Source organism: Pongo abelii, chromosome 12 (assembly GCF_028885655.2).
Source record: "Pongo abelii isolate AG06213 chromosome 12, NHGRI_mPonAbe1-v2.0_pri, whole genome shotgun sequence".
Taxonomy (NCBI): domain Eukaryota; kingdom Metazoa; phylum Chordata; class Mammalia; order Primates; family Hominidae; genus Pongo; species Pongo abelii.
This window is the reverse complement of record NC_071997.2, coordinates 123,909,937-123,927,060: the sequence shown is the minus strand read 5'-3', so window position 1 is coordinate 123,927,060 and position 17,124 is coordinate 123,909,937. Positions and strand designations below refer to the sequence as shown.

Sequence of the window (17,124 nt, the reverse complement as noted above, 5' to 3'; positions counted from 1 at the left end):
ATTACTGGGAAAGTCTTCCTCATTCTTAAAAAGGGATACAACAAAAATACTCGCTTTTCGCCTATGGACTTTGCCATGTACGTGAGACACACAGAAGGGGAAAGGCACCTGGGAAACATGTGGCGGGCAGCCTAAGAGAAATAAATAAGAAAGCAGAACAGAAAGATTAAAGAACCCAGGCCTTGATGAGGTTGCTGAGCCACTGAATTAACCAATTCGGAAAGCACGCTATCTCTGTATTTCCAAGAGGTAACAGACGTCTCCCACGGAATATCTCTGGAAGGATACCCAGTAACTGGGAACAATGGCAGCCCCTCAGGGTGGAGGATGGGGTAAAAGGGAGACTTATTTTTCATTATGTACCTATCTCCCTTGATATTTTGCAACATGGGCATTTATTATCTACTCCCAAATAGATGATTTTTTAAAATAATACATGCTTGCTTTCAAACTTCCAAACAAGAAGCTAAGCACCAGAATTTAAGATAGTAATTACCTCATCTCCCTATACTGAATCTGCTAGCTTCATCCCACTAAATTTTATGCAGTGGCAACCATACCTTAAAGGATGCAAGCATTTTCAAACATTTTTAGGCCATTGCCACAGAAAAAACACTTTTTCCAAGCATAATGTAAGCAGAAAGTTGGCTCTACTACTTAGAGCCAACTTTGGCAAGGTAATGGAGAATATCTAATCCAAAAAGTATAGCCTCCTCACAAATAATGAAGATGAATTCAAAGCTACCCACTGGGGAAAGTACTTTTTATAAACCAACACAAAAATCTACAGATTATCTAGAAAGAATAACACTCTGCACAAAATTCAAACTGAAAACGTCCAAAAACTGATTTACTGCACCTGTACCTGACCAATGCCACCGTCTTACCAAATCTGCCTCGTTTCCTCCTGGATCTCCTATTTTACTTAATGGGGTCACTTCTACCCACCTCTTCAATCTAGAAAGCAGAACCTTTATTCATACTTTTTGGGATCCCAAAATACTTTTAAAGTAATTTCTGTACGTGCTTATATTAAACCGTCACTTACTGGCCTGTGAGTCTGACTTTCCTTTTTGATTGTGAGCTTCTGATGGCTTGGGAACAAATTTTATTCATCTATGCATTCCTACCAATCCCTGAGTGGAAGGCGTGGCTCCATCTGTGCCTTTCATTCACTGAAAGGAAAATTGGGATGAGGGGGTGGGGGCAAGAATCATGCCTCAAGAGTTTGCTTAAAATCAAGGGGAGCAAACTAATAAAACAGCTCATATTTATCTTCCATCTTTCCTAAAGGGAAACATTAATTGCTACAATTAGAAACTTTATAACCACAAATCTAAAATAAATACAAGAAGCATAAGGACACATTCTATCAACATTCTGTAAACACTTGTATAGGTACAATGGATGAACACCACAGCCATGGTTGTCCCCACACTCACAAAACTTACAGGCCAGTAAAAGAAGACAATTAAATGAACAATACCAAAAAAAAAAAAAAAAAAAAATGATGGCCACTAAGTCTTATGTTAGGCAGAGAAATAGCATCATGAGAACACAAACTAGAGAGATTTATTTGGCATCCCTCTCTTAAGACTCTTTCTTATCTCCTGAATTACATGGCCACTGCCCATTCTAATCCCACCTACACCAAATACACTGGGTTCAGCCAGCAAGAAGCCCTGTTCCGCAGGACAAGCCTGTACATCAGACACAACGTCCTCTCCTCTTCCTCCCCAGACAACAGCACAGAGAACTGCCAATCTACAGCCCAGACATCCATATGTTGTTAAAAACAGCCAGACTCCCAAAGGTTGATTAACTCACAAATCCCTAAATATATTCTCAGACCATCCATACAAACCAAAAAGCAGTAAGTTTTCCCAAATGCACGGAAACAGAAGCAGAAAGCGAGCGATTTAATCAAGGCACCACAGAGATTAAAGGTAGGCACCTACCTACCAGGCTAATAATGAGTGCTTGTCTCATTTTGATCTCTGTCTTAACCAACTATAAAAAATTCCTATGAACAGAGAAGGAATTTATTTACACTCTCCTATGAAATTAAAAGGTACTAGATTAACTGCATCCACAACTGCTTAACTATGAAGCCTAAGGAAGGGTTAAACTATGAAGCTTCAGTAGGCGACCCACTGAAATAAATACAAGCCAGATAAAAAAATAAGTAAGGCTCAACAACATACACACATCCCAAAGCATCACACAGAACACAGACGCACAGAAAGGACGGACCTGCTTCCTCTCCAAACACTGTCAAGCTTGCTCTGACAAATGAGAAGCCAAGCAGTCCATCCCTGAACAGGAAGAAGGTGGATGAATACCAGAACAAGGAAGCCCTTCCATAAAGCGTGTTCAGAGTGTGTCTCCCTGTGTGTGCACACTGACATGTTTAATCTCTTAGGTGGTTACAAATAATACCAGCAAATCAGAAGACCTGCTGAAGGGAAAAAGAAAGTAGTCTAACTTCATAATGACTGCACAAGTGAATCTGGTATAGTCATACAATAGGATATTACTTACTCAGCAATAAAAAGGAATGAACTATTGACACAGACAACAGCATGGATGAATCTCAAAATAATTATGTGGAGTCCAAGAAGCCAGAAAGAGAGAAGAGTGCCTACTGTATGATTCTATTTATATAAATTTCTAGAAAACCCAAACTAATCTGTAGTGACAAAAAGCTTATCAGTGGTTGTCTGGGGAGACGCAGGAGGGAGACGGTACTGAAGGGCACAAGGAAACTGTTGGGGTGTCAGATATGTCTATCATCTTTATTCTGGTGACAGCCTTATGGGTGGATACCTATGTCAAAACACCAAATTTTACACTTTTAGTATGTACAGCTTTGGTGTCACTTATACCTCAATAAAGCTGTTTAAATTTTTTTTTAATAAAAATAAGTTCATATTGACCACCACTGGGTTCAACTAAAAACCTTGCAATGTGATTGAGATTACTTTCCCTCTCAGAAGGGTATTTCATTGAAGTTACATATCACACTTTGTGGACAAGCAATTGTGGAATGAATACAGATGTGGAATACTGAAATGTCTGTATTTCTGCCCCATTCATCCTTTTAATGGCTTAAAAGAAGCTAGAGCATTTTAGAGAAAATTCTTATCACTTCAAGTTTCTTACAAAGGCTCTTAGAACTCGATGAACATCTAATTTTTGGAAAAAAGGGGACCTTAAAGACCATCCTGTCCAACTTTCTCAGTTTAAGGAAGTAAACTGCAGAGCCCACTCCCTAATGGGGAGTTCATCCAGTCCTATATGGCTCTGAAGTGAGCTCTATGTTGCTGACACCTTCCTGTCATTTTAGTCTTGACCTCTCCAATGAACTTCAGACATTTATTCGGCTGTCCATTAAACTACCTCACTTGAATATCTAATGAGTATCTAAAATTTACTGTGGCCAAAAGGGAACTGCTGATTCCCCTCACCACCAACTTCTCCTCCAAGTTGACCCATCTGAGTAACTGCACCATCACACTTCGACCAAAACCTAGCAATCAACCCCTGACTGCTCATCTCCTGCCCTCCACAAGGAATCCACGCTTCAGTTCCTCAGCTCAATCTTCAAAGCACATCACAAAGCTGGCCCGGACTCTGTCTCCACGGCTGTGATGGCTTCTTCTCTGAACAACAGCTCTTTAAGGTCCCCATTTCCTCTCCTGCCTCTACCAGTCAGTCCCTACACAGCAGCCACAGACATGAGGCCACCAATCCCCAGACCCTAAAACACTCTACAGACTGCCATGATTAAAATAAAATCTCCACTCCTTATTCTGCCCTGAAAGACCAAGGCCCCTTGCACCTCTCCAGCCTCATCTCGCACTGTTTCTCTCACTGGCTATATTCCAATATATTGACCGTCTCCAACACACTCAACTCACTTCCACCCCAAAGCTGACACTTCCCCACCTCCACACATGGAATGCACACAGATGTTTCACCATTCACAACCCAAATAACATCTTCCAAAGCTTCACAGACCTTACAATCTAAAGAACCATCCCCAATCACTTGTCATGGACCCCATGTTACTGGCTTTATGGTATTTTTCATTATATAAAATTATCTTGTAAACAATTTTACTTATTTATTATATTTGCTAATAAAATTTATCTATTCACTCATTCATTCCCACTATGACCATCAGAAGCATTAGCCCAAATAAGAATTGTGATTCTTTCCTAATTTAACTTGAAAGTATTCCTCTCCAAGTGCCTAGGTACTATGGGGTAAAAGGCATCCACCTGAGTTGAGCAATAAGAACACATAGACACAGGGAGGAGAGCAACACATAGACACAGGGAGGAGAGCAACACACACTGGGGCCAGTCAGCAGGTGGGAAGTGAGGGGAGAGAGAGCATTAGGACAAATAGCTAATGCACTGGGGCCTAAAACCTAAATGATGGGTTGACAGGTGCAGCAAACTACCATGGCACACGTATACCTATGTAACAAACCTGCACATTCTGCACTTGTATCCCAGAACTTAAAGTAAAACAAAAATTAAAAAAGCACCCATCTTAAAAAAAAGGTCGGGGGAGAGGCAGGGGTCTATTTTGAATCCTTTTTTAATTCCTAAGTGTGATGACTGGGTTTCCACACTCATGTGTGAGATGTGCTTTCCTCAAGACCTTTTTACAACATCAGCACACTACCTATCTGTTATTTAAAAATAAAGGTCAATTTCAACAGTCCTACTAATTTTCAAGTCTTCAAATTATGCTTCTAAAGAACAAAAAAAACTCCTCTACTGGCCTGCCTCATTATCATCAGATTTCCATTAGATACAATGTCAGCTTATCAACTTATGGATATGTTGATTTCATTTTGAAATTATATTGCTTCCCACTGAAATAGTACACTTTTCAAGAAGGATCAGGTCAATATAAAAAGTACTAACTTTTAATGGTTAGATTGGGATCGGTGGTATCTTGCCTTTGGGATATTTAACCAATAATCACTTACATAATACACTATCTAAATGAACCAATTTAGGCATTTTTAATTTATTTTTCTTTTTTAGAATTTTAAAGTTTCCAGACATTGCTACCAAAGAAAATCGCAATAGATTATTTTGGCTCATTGTCACACACGATGAATGATTTTCTAGGAAATCGTTAAAATAATCACTGGGATGTACATTTTATAAGGACCGTGATTCTTATCTGTTTTGTTCATTGTATCCCCCAGCACCTAGTCCCACCACATTATCAGCTTAACAAGTATGTGTTATTAAGATACTTGCAAGCTCATGTTTCCTTTTATTTTATGCAGATCACTGTATTATTCCAAATTTAGGGGGTACTGCCAATATGTGTAATCTCTTCTTGCTATTGCTTGATGCCATTATAATATTAAGCATGAGTTTAACAGCAATTCTAAATCACAAGTTTTTTACTTCCAAACTATACAGCGACATGTGGCAAATCGATAGCAAGAGATCAACATAGATTCTTGCATAGGGTGTGATCGACAAAGATTCTTTCATGTTGTGCTGACAACGCAAGACGCAACATGGAGTACCGATACGCAGACTCCACTACTAATACGCCTAACAATAGTGTCTCTTTAGGGCTAGGGAGAAAGCCGCAGATGGAAAACCATCTGTGCATCCCAGACTATGGACTGCCAGAATATCACATTTTATACCAACCCCAAGGTGAATGGTAAATAGCCCTATACAGCTGATAAAGGTCACCATAATTAAGTAGTCAAAGGCAGCAATTGTGAATCATAGAAAAGCAGCTCAGTTTTGGTATGCTGCAAGTAATTTATACTAATGAAAATTAAAGTAGTCAAGTTTGTGAACAATTTAATAAAGATTATTCCTAAAACATTACTCTTGCCCTCACATTTCTAAGAAAAAAAGCAGTAGAGATGCAACTAGGTTGTAGGAACTACATATAACACAGTGAACACAGTGGGAATGTGCCACAGGAATGCACCTACCACATCACAGCAGGCTGACAACAGTGGATCCGAGGCAAGCAACTCAACACCACCCAATCAACCCTAAAGACAAATCCCTGTTCCAGCCCTGACCAAATAACCTCTGGCATTTACAACCTCTTTATACCACAGTTTCTTAATATGAAAATAAGAATAATCCCTATCTGCACTTGTAGATTATGAAGTTTATAAAGAAGAAGAAAAACAAGCAAACATGCACTTCTGATCCTTTGCGTGACATGGTCTGCCTACCTGGCCACCTGGACTGAGGTGGAAAAGGTTCAGAGGCACTGGGAGAGGTCCAATACAAGGCAAAAAAACAAGTAAACAGGCAACTGTTCAAAACACAAAAAAACCTTTTTATAAAATATTACGCACTATACCACTTGACATCCACCAAGATGCTATAATCAAAAAGATCGTAAGTGTTGACAAGAATGTGAAGAAACTGGAACTCACACACACTGCTGATGGGAATATAAAATGGTACAGCCACTTTGGAAAACAGTTCCTCAAAATGTGAGACATGGTTATCATATGATCCAGCAATTCCACTCCTAGGTATATACACAAGATAACTGAAAACTTAAATCTACACAAAAACTTCTACAAAAATGTTCACAGCAGCATTATTCATAATAGCCAAAATGTGAAAACACCCTAAATGTCCATCAACAGATGCATAAATAAAATGTGGTATATCCATATAATGAAATATTATTTGGCAATAAAAAATGCACACTGATATGCAAAGATAGATAAACCTTGAAAACATTATGATAATGAAAGAAGCCAGACACAAAAGACCACATATTGTATGATTCCACTTACACGAAACAGGCAAACCTATAGAGACCAAAAGTAGACGAGTGGTTGCTTAGGGCTGAGGGGTTTGGGGAAATGGGGAGTGACTGCTAACGGTACAAGGTTTCTTTTTGTAATGAAAATGTTCCAGGTTAGACAGCAGTGATAGTTGCATGGCTCTGAGTACATTAAAACCATTGAATTGTACACTTTAAATGGGTGAGTTGTATGATACATGAATTGTATCTTGATAAAGCTATTAAAATATACTGTGCATTATCTTTACATAATAATTATAGCTTTCAGCCACCAAATATGTCTGATCAAGATGAAATACAGATATGCTGTTGCCCCCAACAGCCCCCATTCCACGTAGTTTCACAAAGTCCTGTCACAGCCACAGGCCCCAGGAACAAGAGTCTTCCCTAGGGCATTTCTGCCAGAGCCTCAGAGAAGACGATGCTTTCCCTTCCCAGGATCACAAGTGGAGCTGGTTTCAAATGAGCTGCTTCTGTGACAGGAGTGAATGGGCCAACACTCAAAGAAAAGCAGGATGAGAGAGGGGGTAGGGCAGTGGGATAAAGAGGGAGGGGGAAACAGGAAGGACAGAAAGGAAGGGAGACAGAGACGAAGAACACAGTGTTTATTGTTGGACTATGTGTATCCAGCCATGTTGGCTAGCTGAAGTGGGTTTCTGTGATTTGCTTTAGGGGTGTCCTAATATGTTATTTCATTACAAACTATTTCCATATTTAACTGATGAACTTTCTAAAGATCTATACCCAAAACTAAATCCCAGGCCTTTTTTATTTAATAAAAAGACATATGAAACATTGGAAAGAGCACACAAAACTCAATGGTTAAAGAAGACAGACAGACTTAGATCCAAATATGAGTAGTGGGCTTACCTAAGTGACGCTGGGTACACACCACTCAACTTCCCCAATCCTTAGTTACTTCTGTAAAGTGGGAGCGAGCCCAGGTTTGGTTTCCTCTCAGGCTGCGGTCCGGATTAAGTGAGATAACCAATGGCAGGGTCTCAATACAGTACCTGGCACATGAAAACGCTAATGTATGACCCACCATTATTAGCAGTCAACTCGTGATTTACCACAGACATATTTATAGCATAGGAAAGTTTTGTTTTAGAGCAAAGATAGTCTGAGTAAGATGAATAGGTAACACCTGGAGAAAGCTGTACCACACTTCACAAAAAAATATTTCTCATTCATTTGGAAAGCATTATTCTTAAGGTATGTTAGAAACTAAACTTAACAATGGTAAACACAACAGCCAGAACCAAAAATGCTAATTCATAAAAATCAATTCTAGTTCTTCGCAAACCTTGTCCAATATATACTTTGGTCAGAGTAACTTCTTCTTAGCCTTCCGTCTGTAATCACTTTTGGAAACCACTCCTCACTTGCAAATGTCAGCTCTAGACAACTGTTTAGATTGCTAAGCTTTCTTTGCTTCTATGACGCTGCATACTGTTGCACCCATCTGGGAGAATTCCCTCCATCCATCTACTTCCAGTGGATATCACTAACTTAGCTCAGACGTAAGATCTCCCCAAAAGTGACCATGCAATCAACCCACCTCTGAGTTTATTCATTCATTCAACAAAGATTTAGTGAGAAACCTACTATATGCCAGGTACTGTACCAGGTGCTAGAGATGCAGAGGAGAATAAAACAGGTACCTCTTCTCTGTGTTCTCATAAGGACCTGTCCCTTCCTCATCAGAACACAAACCACTCTGATTCCCAATTTCCTAATTACTTCTCCATAACCCCTCAGAGACTCTAAGCAACCTGGGGGCAGGGACCATAGTGAATCTGATTTTCACTGTATCACACTGTTTTGAATAATAAGTCATGGAAAAAAATTGAAATACAATGAGGTGTGTGCACAGAATAGCCACAGTACAACTATCCGCAGTCAGAGAGACTCATGCATAGCAAATTCTGAAGTGTGTAAAGGCACAGACTTTACACGTCACTGAGACTCCCATCTGTGCAGAATACAGCCTGCCACTGAGGTCCTGGCTGCATCTAGAGCTTGATCCAAATTATATGATACAGATATGAAATTATATGATACAGATGTAAAATACATATTTTCATAAATACATATTGTATTTTCATTACAAATATATCTAAAGTAAGGAAGAATAAAACTGCACACAAATTAGCTAAAATTGAAATTTCTTAGGTGAAATGCACCAATTCCATACTCAAACTACTATAACTCGAACTACTATTTCATATCACCCAATATGAAATAGATAATTTAAATAGCCCTGTAACTGTTAATGAAACACTTTGGAATTTAAAATCTAGAAAAAAACATCTCTAGGCCCAGATGGTTTTACTGGAGAATTCTATCAAATGTTTAAAAAAGAATTAATACCAGTTTTACACAGTCCCTTCCAGAAAACAGAAGAGGAAGGAATATTTCTCAATTCAATAAAGGGAGTGTTCCAGACTTAAGGAGACTAAAGAGACAAGCGAACTAAACGCAACCTATGATTCCAAACTGGACCCTGCTGCTAAAAAGGACTTGATGTGATAACTGGTAAAACTTAAAAGTCTGAAGATTGGATGATAGAAATTTATTAATTTCCTAATTTTGATGGTCATTTTGAGATTACACAGAAGAATGTCCTTTTTTGTAGGAAATATCACAAAAGTATCCAGAAGTGATGGGGCAGTGAGTCAGCAACTTACTCTCAAATGGTTCAGGAAAACATTCTCTAAATTGTACTTCGAACTTTTCTGTGAATTTAATATTGTTTTAAAATAAAGAAAAATTATTTCTTAAAAAGATAATATAGGAAGATAACCTTACAATCTCAGCATACAGAAGACTTTCCTAAACTAGGTACAAAAATATCACAAATCATGAATAAAATGTTATAATTTCAATCACATGGAAATTAAGAACTATGAATAGAATATTATTCAGCTTTTACAAGGAAAGAAATTCTGACTTTTATGAGGTCCCATAACATACCTCATATGTGAAAACATAAATGAACCTTGAAAACATACGCTAAGTGAAATTAAACCAGTCACAAAAAGATAAACACTATAGGTTTCCACTTACACGAAGTATCTAGAACAGTCAACTTCACAGAAACAAAACGCCAGGGGTTGGGGTGAGGGGAAACTAGGGAGTCGTTTAATGAATATGCAGCTTCAGTTCTGCAAAATGAAAAAGTTCTGGGGATCTACTGCTCAACACCATGTGAATATACTTATCACTACTGAGCTGTTCACTTAAAGATGGTTACGATGGCAAATTTCATGTTTATTACCACATACATATATACGTTTGTGGTTAACACTACAAAGAAAGCAAGGAAGTGATTAACACAATATTCCAGAAGTCATTCCTCTCTGGGATGGGGTCTAGAAAGGGCATGCAGGGAGCTTAAAAGGGTTTTCCTTAAGTTGGAACGCAAGTGGCTTTCATCATCCTCTAAAAGCACACATTCTCTCGCAAATCTAATTTCTCAAATCAACTCCCCAGAAAAGGGAGGATGTACTAGTACAAAAAGCTCTAAAAATAAATAAAGAACTAGGGGGGAGGGAAGGGAAGAGAAAAAACCATAAATTCTTCCAATATTATTAACTTAAAATTCTCTTTTCTGAATAATAATGAATCAATTTCCAAAACAACTTAAAGTTACAAGTGGTATTGGCCAAATTTTATTTAATTTTACATAACTACCTTTTAAATAAGGAACCAAATAATATCAATCCTTCAGCCTCCCTATCTTCATTACCAAAACAGGAGGAGTCAGAAAGGAAAGCCAGTCGCCCCCAATGGTCTGAACAAGGGGAAGCAGAAAGAGGCGCTGAGGGCCAATGTTCTCCTGGAGAAAGAGAAAGAAAAGCTGGCGGCTACACAGAATGCAGCTTGTTCAGAGGCCTCCCACTCCTGACTAGTTTCCCTCTAAGAAAAAAATGTAAGGCTCAAAATATATGCATATAGTTCCTTAGGGGAAAAAAAAAAACTAAAATGTCTAGTTCCTTTTCTCAACGGCTTTAAGACATGCAAATCAAATTCTTCATCTTCCACTGCTCAACTGGCTATATTAGCTGAGACTTAGGTCAGACACAGACAGGTTACACTGATGCTGATTGACAAATCATTCTACATTTTACCGTTTTTTCACAATGCTTTCAGCAGAAAAAAATGTTTGATTTAAATTTTTTTCATCATTTGAATCAAATTACCACAGGTTCTTTATTCTATCAAACTAAATTCTTATTCTGAAAATACATAGAATTCTTTAAAAGTAAAATGTGTGACCCCCAAATAGAATACTGAGACCTGATCTATACCTGAACTCCAGACTCACATCTTCAATGGTCTACATGTTTATACCTCAAAGTCTAACAAGCATCTGAAACTTAACACAGCTCAAAGGAAAACCTTTCATATCCACCCTTCCCATGCTCCAAAAGCCACTTCTTTTCCAGTCCTCCCCACCCTGTCCCCCAGCTCCCCATAATTATCTGCCCTAGCTGCTTAGGCCAAAAACTGAGGAAGCGTCATCCTTGAGTCTTCTCTTTTTCTCATAACCACATTCAATCCACCAGTAAGTCATATCAGTTCTACCTTCAAGTATATCCCAAATGAGGCCACTCTGCACCACACCCGCCATGACCACCATCACCCAGCTTAGACTACTGTGACCACAAGCCAACTCCCCGCCCGATTCAACTCTTGCCCTCCACACAGTAATGAGAGCTTCTTCAGAGGTAAACCAGAGTAGCTAATTCCTCTATTCAAAGCATCCACAGCTTACCCCTATGCACAGGCTGCTCAGAATGGCTACTTCCAAAGAGTGCAATATGGAAAGTGGGAGTAAAAAGAGAAACTTCACAGTGGAGAAATCTGACAGACACTGCCTCAGCCAGGTGATCAAATTAACATCAAGAGTGATCAGTCACACTCAAACTACATACCCTTGGAATGATGTGATGAAAACAACACTTCATCTTTGTGGTCTTCCTCTCAAACACCCATAAGCACAGACTCATGAGAAAAACATTCAATAAATCCCACTGGAGAGATTCTACAAAATCCATGACCAGTTATCCTCAAAGCTGACAAGGTCACCAAAAAAAAAAAAAAAAAAAAAAGTAAAGTCTGAGAAACTGCCACAGTCTGGAGGAAGCTAAGGAGACACAATGATTAAATGTAATATGGGCCAGGCACGGTGGCTCATATCTGTAATCCCAGCACTTTGGGAGGCTCAGGCAGGCTGATCACTTGCGAGACCAGCCTGGGCAACATAGTGAAATCCCCTCTCTCCAAAAAATACAAAATTAGCCGTGCCTGGTGGCGCATGCCTGTAGTCCCAGCTACTCAGGAGGCTAAGGTGGAAGGATCACTTAAGCCCAAGAGGTCAAGTCTGCGGTGAGCCGTGATCATATGACTGCACTCTAGGCTGGGGGCGACAGGGTGAGATTCTGTCTTTTAAAAAAAAAAAAGTCATACGGTAGCCTGCATAAGATCCAGGAACACAAAAGGACTCTATAGACTGAATGTCTGTTTCTCCCCAAAATTCATATGTTGAAGCCCTCATCCCTAATGTGATGGCATTTGGAGATGGGGCCTTTGGAAGGTAATTTGGATTAGATGAGGTTGTGAAGGTAGGTAGGGCCCTGGCCTGACTGGATTAGTGCCCTTATAAAAAGAGACACAGAGGGCTTGCTCTCTCTTTCACCAAGAACGCATCTAGAAAAGACCACGTGAGCACACCCCCCAGTGGTGGCTGTCTGCAAGGCAGGAAGAGAGCCCTCACCAGAACCCAACCATACTGGCACCTGGATCTCAGACTTCCAGCCTCTGGATCTATGAGAAAATAAATTTCTGTTGTTTAATCCACACAGTCTATGGTTTTTATTATGACAGCTAACTAATACAGACCTTAACCTTAAGTAAAAACTAAATAAATCTATCAAATAAAGTATAGAGTTTAGTCAATAATAATTCTCAATATTGCTTCACCAGCTGTGACAAATGACCATACTAATGAAACATGTTAACAAGAGGAAAAACTGGACATGGGGTATGCGGAAACTCTCTGTACTATCTTCACAACTTTCTGCAAATTTAAAACTATTCTAAAATTAAAAGTATATTTTCAAAAATTTCATGGCTTCCTATCATATTTATATTACGACCAAAGTCCTCCCAGTCTTTTCTACTCATCATCTAACACTTACACCTTGCTTACTCTGGCCTACCATGTTCACCTTTACAACGATTACACAGGATATGAGTTACACAAGTGTACGCATTTGTCAAAACTGGTCAAACTGCACAATTAAGATCTATGCATTTCACCATATTTAAGTTACATTCAATTAAAATTTTTTAAAAATATATGATTGCCAAATGACAACTCTGATGACCTAAAAAGTACCCTTGAATTTGGCGGCTGAAAACACTCACATTTCTTTTGCTCTGGAATCTGGAATTTGGGCAAGGTTCAGCATGGACACCTCATTGTTTCTCTATTTGGCATCAGAGACTGGAATTATCTAAAGGCTTGCTCACTCACACGTCAGACAGTGGATGCTGGCTGTCATCTGGACTTTCACTGGGCCTGTAGGTTCAAACACCTACACAAGGCACCTTTACATGCCCTGGGATTCCTCACAACCTGGTGGCTGCGTCACAAAAATGTTATGTTCAGTATGAGCCCAATTTTGTTTCAACATACACATATACTCTAATAAAACTTTATTAACAAAAGTTGTCTCTGGACTGAAGGGTAATGGGTGATCTTTAAATTTTCTATTTATACTTTTTTATTTTATAAGTTTCATATAATAAAGATGTATTACTTTCTGAATCAGATAAGAAATATACAAACTAAATTCAGTTCCCTAGTAGAGTATATAACACATTACTGAAAACACAAATGAAATTAGAAATGCAAAAATGTTAAACATATTTGCATGTTATAAAAGAAGAATTAGCCCTCAAACAGCAAAAACATTATGAAGTACCTCATTTCACCTCCCTTTTTAAAGTACAGATGAACTGAACTTTGACTTTGTCTTTGGTTAAGCCCAAATCCCCGCTATTTTGCTTTGGTTTGGGTCTTGGCCTAATAACTACTTGCTGGTCATTTGTAGCATCCTTAAATTGGTGGAGGTCAGTGACCATCTGATAGCCTAAACTACCATCATTTCTGATAAGCAAAGTAACATCAAAAATACAAACAATGCATGTCATTCATATTTATTGTTACTATATGAACATCAACTTTCAAATACGTATAAACACTCTATATTTACCTTGGAGTGTAAAGAATAAATGACTTTATATGATTTATATATTACTATTGTATCAGTTTAAATATCTGTTTTATTACAAAAATACAATACTATAACTGAGACTAGGGAAAGAAATAAGTTAATGTGAGTATTGAGAAAGGGTTCATTATATGACAACTTTTGGAAGAACATTATATCCTTTGAGCCAAATTTTTTAAGAAGTCATTAAGAGGATGTGAGGGCGATCTGGCTGAGACATCTGTCACCCCATTGATCGCCAGGGTTGATTCGGCTGATCTGGCTGGCTAGGCGGGTGTCCCCTTCCTCCCTCACCACTCCATGTGCGTCCCTCCCGAAGCTGCGCGCTCTGTTGAAGAGGACGACCATCCCCGATAGAGGAGGACCAGTCTTCGGTCAAGGGTATACGAGTAGCTGCGCTCCCCTGCTAGAACCTCCAAACAAGCTCTCAAGAAGTCATTAAGAGATTCAATTATTTCATAATATATTATTTGTAAGCTTGTTTAGTATGCCAACATCAAACAAAATAACCCTTAGGAGCTGTATTTGATTTTGAGTTATTTAGTTCCATTCAAATAATGAAAAACAGCCTTTTTCATGAAAAAGCTCTATTTGTGAATTCTACACATCCTGCGAGAATGAATTAAAAGGAGAACAATTAGCTCTGACATCTCAATATTGCGAGGAGAAAAAAAAATCCTAAACTCATGCATAATGATATCCATAATGAATCATACACAATAAAATATATAAAGTATATGAAGAAAAAAGGAAACTGTTAAAGAAAACTGGAGTATCTAAAACATGTATTGTTCTCACTAATCAAACCTGAAATTAAGTCTTAGAATGTTTTAATAAGATAGTTCCTATTGTTTTGAATCTATGGAGGGAAACAAATTTTTGCAGAGATGATTAGATGACACTGTCGATCATTTTCAGGAGTTGAAGACAAAGAAATCTGAGATTTGCCTGGATAACATTCAGCTTTAACTCAATGTTGATTTTAACACTATCATTAGACATTTGACCAAAAATGTGCTGTGATGAGCCCCTATTTCAGGTAATCTTAGGTAACACATTTCCAGCACGCCACCTGCGTCCTTCAGTGATGCTCCTTTGTCACACCTGACACCCATCAGCCCGCTAACGTCAAATGAGTCTACTGCATCTAAAGAAATGGTATTTTGGGCATGCCTTATGGGTTCTATCATTGGCTCAACAGGATAATTTATGAGAACATGCTTATTACTAAATTAGCCATTTTATTTTCAGTACATTTTAGTAAACAATAGAGGCAAAAAAAAAAAATCTTCAAATAAGAACACCAATACTGCAAAACTCTAGAGAGGACAACACTTAGAAAGTGAACTTTCAAGATATGGAGCTGTACGATCCCAGGAGAGCTAGAAATGTTCAATCACGGGCCCATGGATTTCACAGAAGACTGAGGGCTACTGATGCCTAATGTACAAATACGCAGGTGTTCGTGAGCCAGCCATGTGAAAAAAGAATAGGAAGTGTCCAATTCTCTGAAAGGTAACCACGAAGAAGTGGGCTTATTCAGACCACTTCTGGGTTACTCCAGAAAGTTTGCAAGCACGTAAACAACAAACTCTCTGGCAACTACAACTATCCAGAAATGAAACTGGCTGCCCTAACGAAGGTAGCAAGCACTGCACCAGCAGAAGTGTTCAAATACAATCCAGATAACCAACACCTGATAAAACTTTATTTCACACAAGCAGTTTGCACAAAAGGTGCAATGGCAGCCATAGCTACCATTTATAGAGTACTCATTACACACTACACTCTTGTGCACACAGATAAACTCACACAGCTTGTAAGGGATGCTACGTTGCAGAACCACAACTGGAACACAGGTTGACTCCTCAATCCACGATCTTAGTCACTATAATCTCATACATGAAAAACGTTTGTTTTCTCATTTGCTATATCATCAAACCCTGCCAACTCGACCCTCTGCTCTCTGAAATTTGAGGCCTAGAAAAAAGCCTGGCAATCAATAAATACTGAATGAGCTAGGCTGTCCCTTCTTTACACTGCAGTTTCCTTAACTAGAAGTTGCACCTTTGCTCTAGGATTCTGAGAAAATTTATACTTTCTCCTTCATTTCACAAGGGCTAAACTCCAATATCACATATTTATCAAATCTGGAGATAGAGACAAAATAGGGAAAGTAGTTTAATATTTTTATATTATTTTCTAGTGGTTTCTGCTTTCAATAAAATATAAAAAGGAAAGCAATCCAAGTCCAGCCTCTGGCACTATTCCAGTCTTTTCTGTCTTTGCTGACATGGTACCAACATCCTTTTTATCTTTAATATACTATTTTACCATTAATTTCTAAGAATTTTTTAATCTACTGAAGCGTTTCCTACCCAATGCAATATTCATTTAAAAATTATGTAATAGATCACTTTATAATCCTATAAAGTAAAACTCTGAGTCTATGCCAAAAACCTTCTTGGAATATTTCTCCATTAATTTATATTTCTTATACCTTAAAAAGAAACTTGAGTCCTTAGAAATGAATTCCTTCAATTCATATAAAAATTGCAACAATACTTAGAATTAATTTTGATTAACATATCAGAATTTCCATTCAAGTCTAATAGACAGCTGAGGCTCAATGTTTGATGCCAAGTTTACCAAAATTTTCCTTTACTATGTGGCTTTAAAAGTATTTTCCAAGAACAAAAGGTGAAGACATAACTAATCTCATTGGACAAGAAATATACAAGGGCTGTAATTACAGCACCCAACATTATAACTTACACTAAGGACCCCTTAACTATCTCCAAAGATACTAAGTACTAGTTCAACAAACTTCTGCCCTGTCCTCTACCTTCATCTTTTTGGCTCTACTTGCAAAACAAAAATGTCCGTCACTGCTATTCTTGGGACATAGCTAATAAGAACAGCTATGTCAGTCCTAGTATTAGAAAAGGCATGCTGACACTCACAGTGAAGCACACTGCAGATTAAACCT

General features: G+C 38.4%; 1 protein-coding gene and 1 non-coding gene across 9 annotated transcripts in view; one reads left to right on the top strand and one right to left on the bottom strand.

Annotated features, from left to right (window-relative positions):
- The window catches only part of MBOAT2 (membrane bound O-acyltransferase domain containing 2), a 148,555-nt gene that overhangs the window by 119,051 nt on the left and 12,380 nt on the right, over nt 1–17,124 (bottom strand). Inside the window, exon 1 of one of the 8 annotated variants that reach the window (XM_054548404.2) lies at nt 13,267–13,529. The exons of 5 other annotated variants lie outside the window; for them this stretch is intronic. The gene's annotated coding sequence lies outside the window, so the exon portion shown is untranslated. Of the gene's footprint in view, nt 1–1,048; nt 1,072–7,701; nt 7,991–13,266; nt 13,530–17,124 lie in introns of those variants that run through there. 2 more of the 8 variants (XM_054548403.2, XM_054548406.2) reach the window with 2 other exon arrangements.
- Nucleotides 4,601–4,705, top strand: LOC112132208 (small nucleolar RNA U13). Its single transcript, XR_002914015.1, has one exon. It is a non-coding gene; the product is annotated as a small nucleolar RNA U13 (small nucleolar RNA).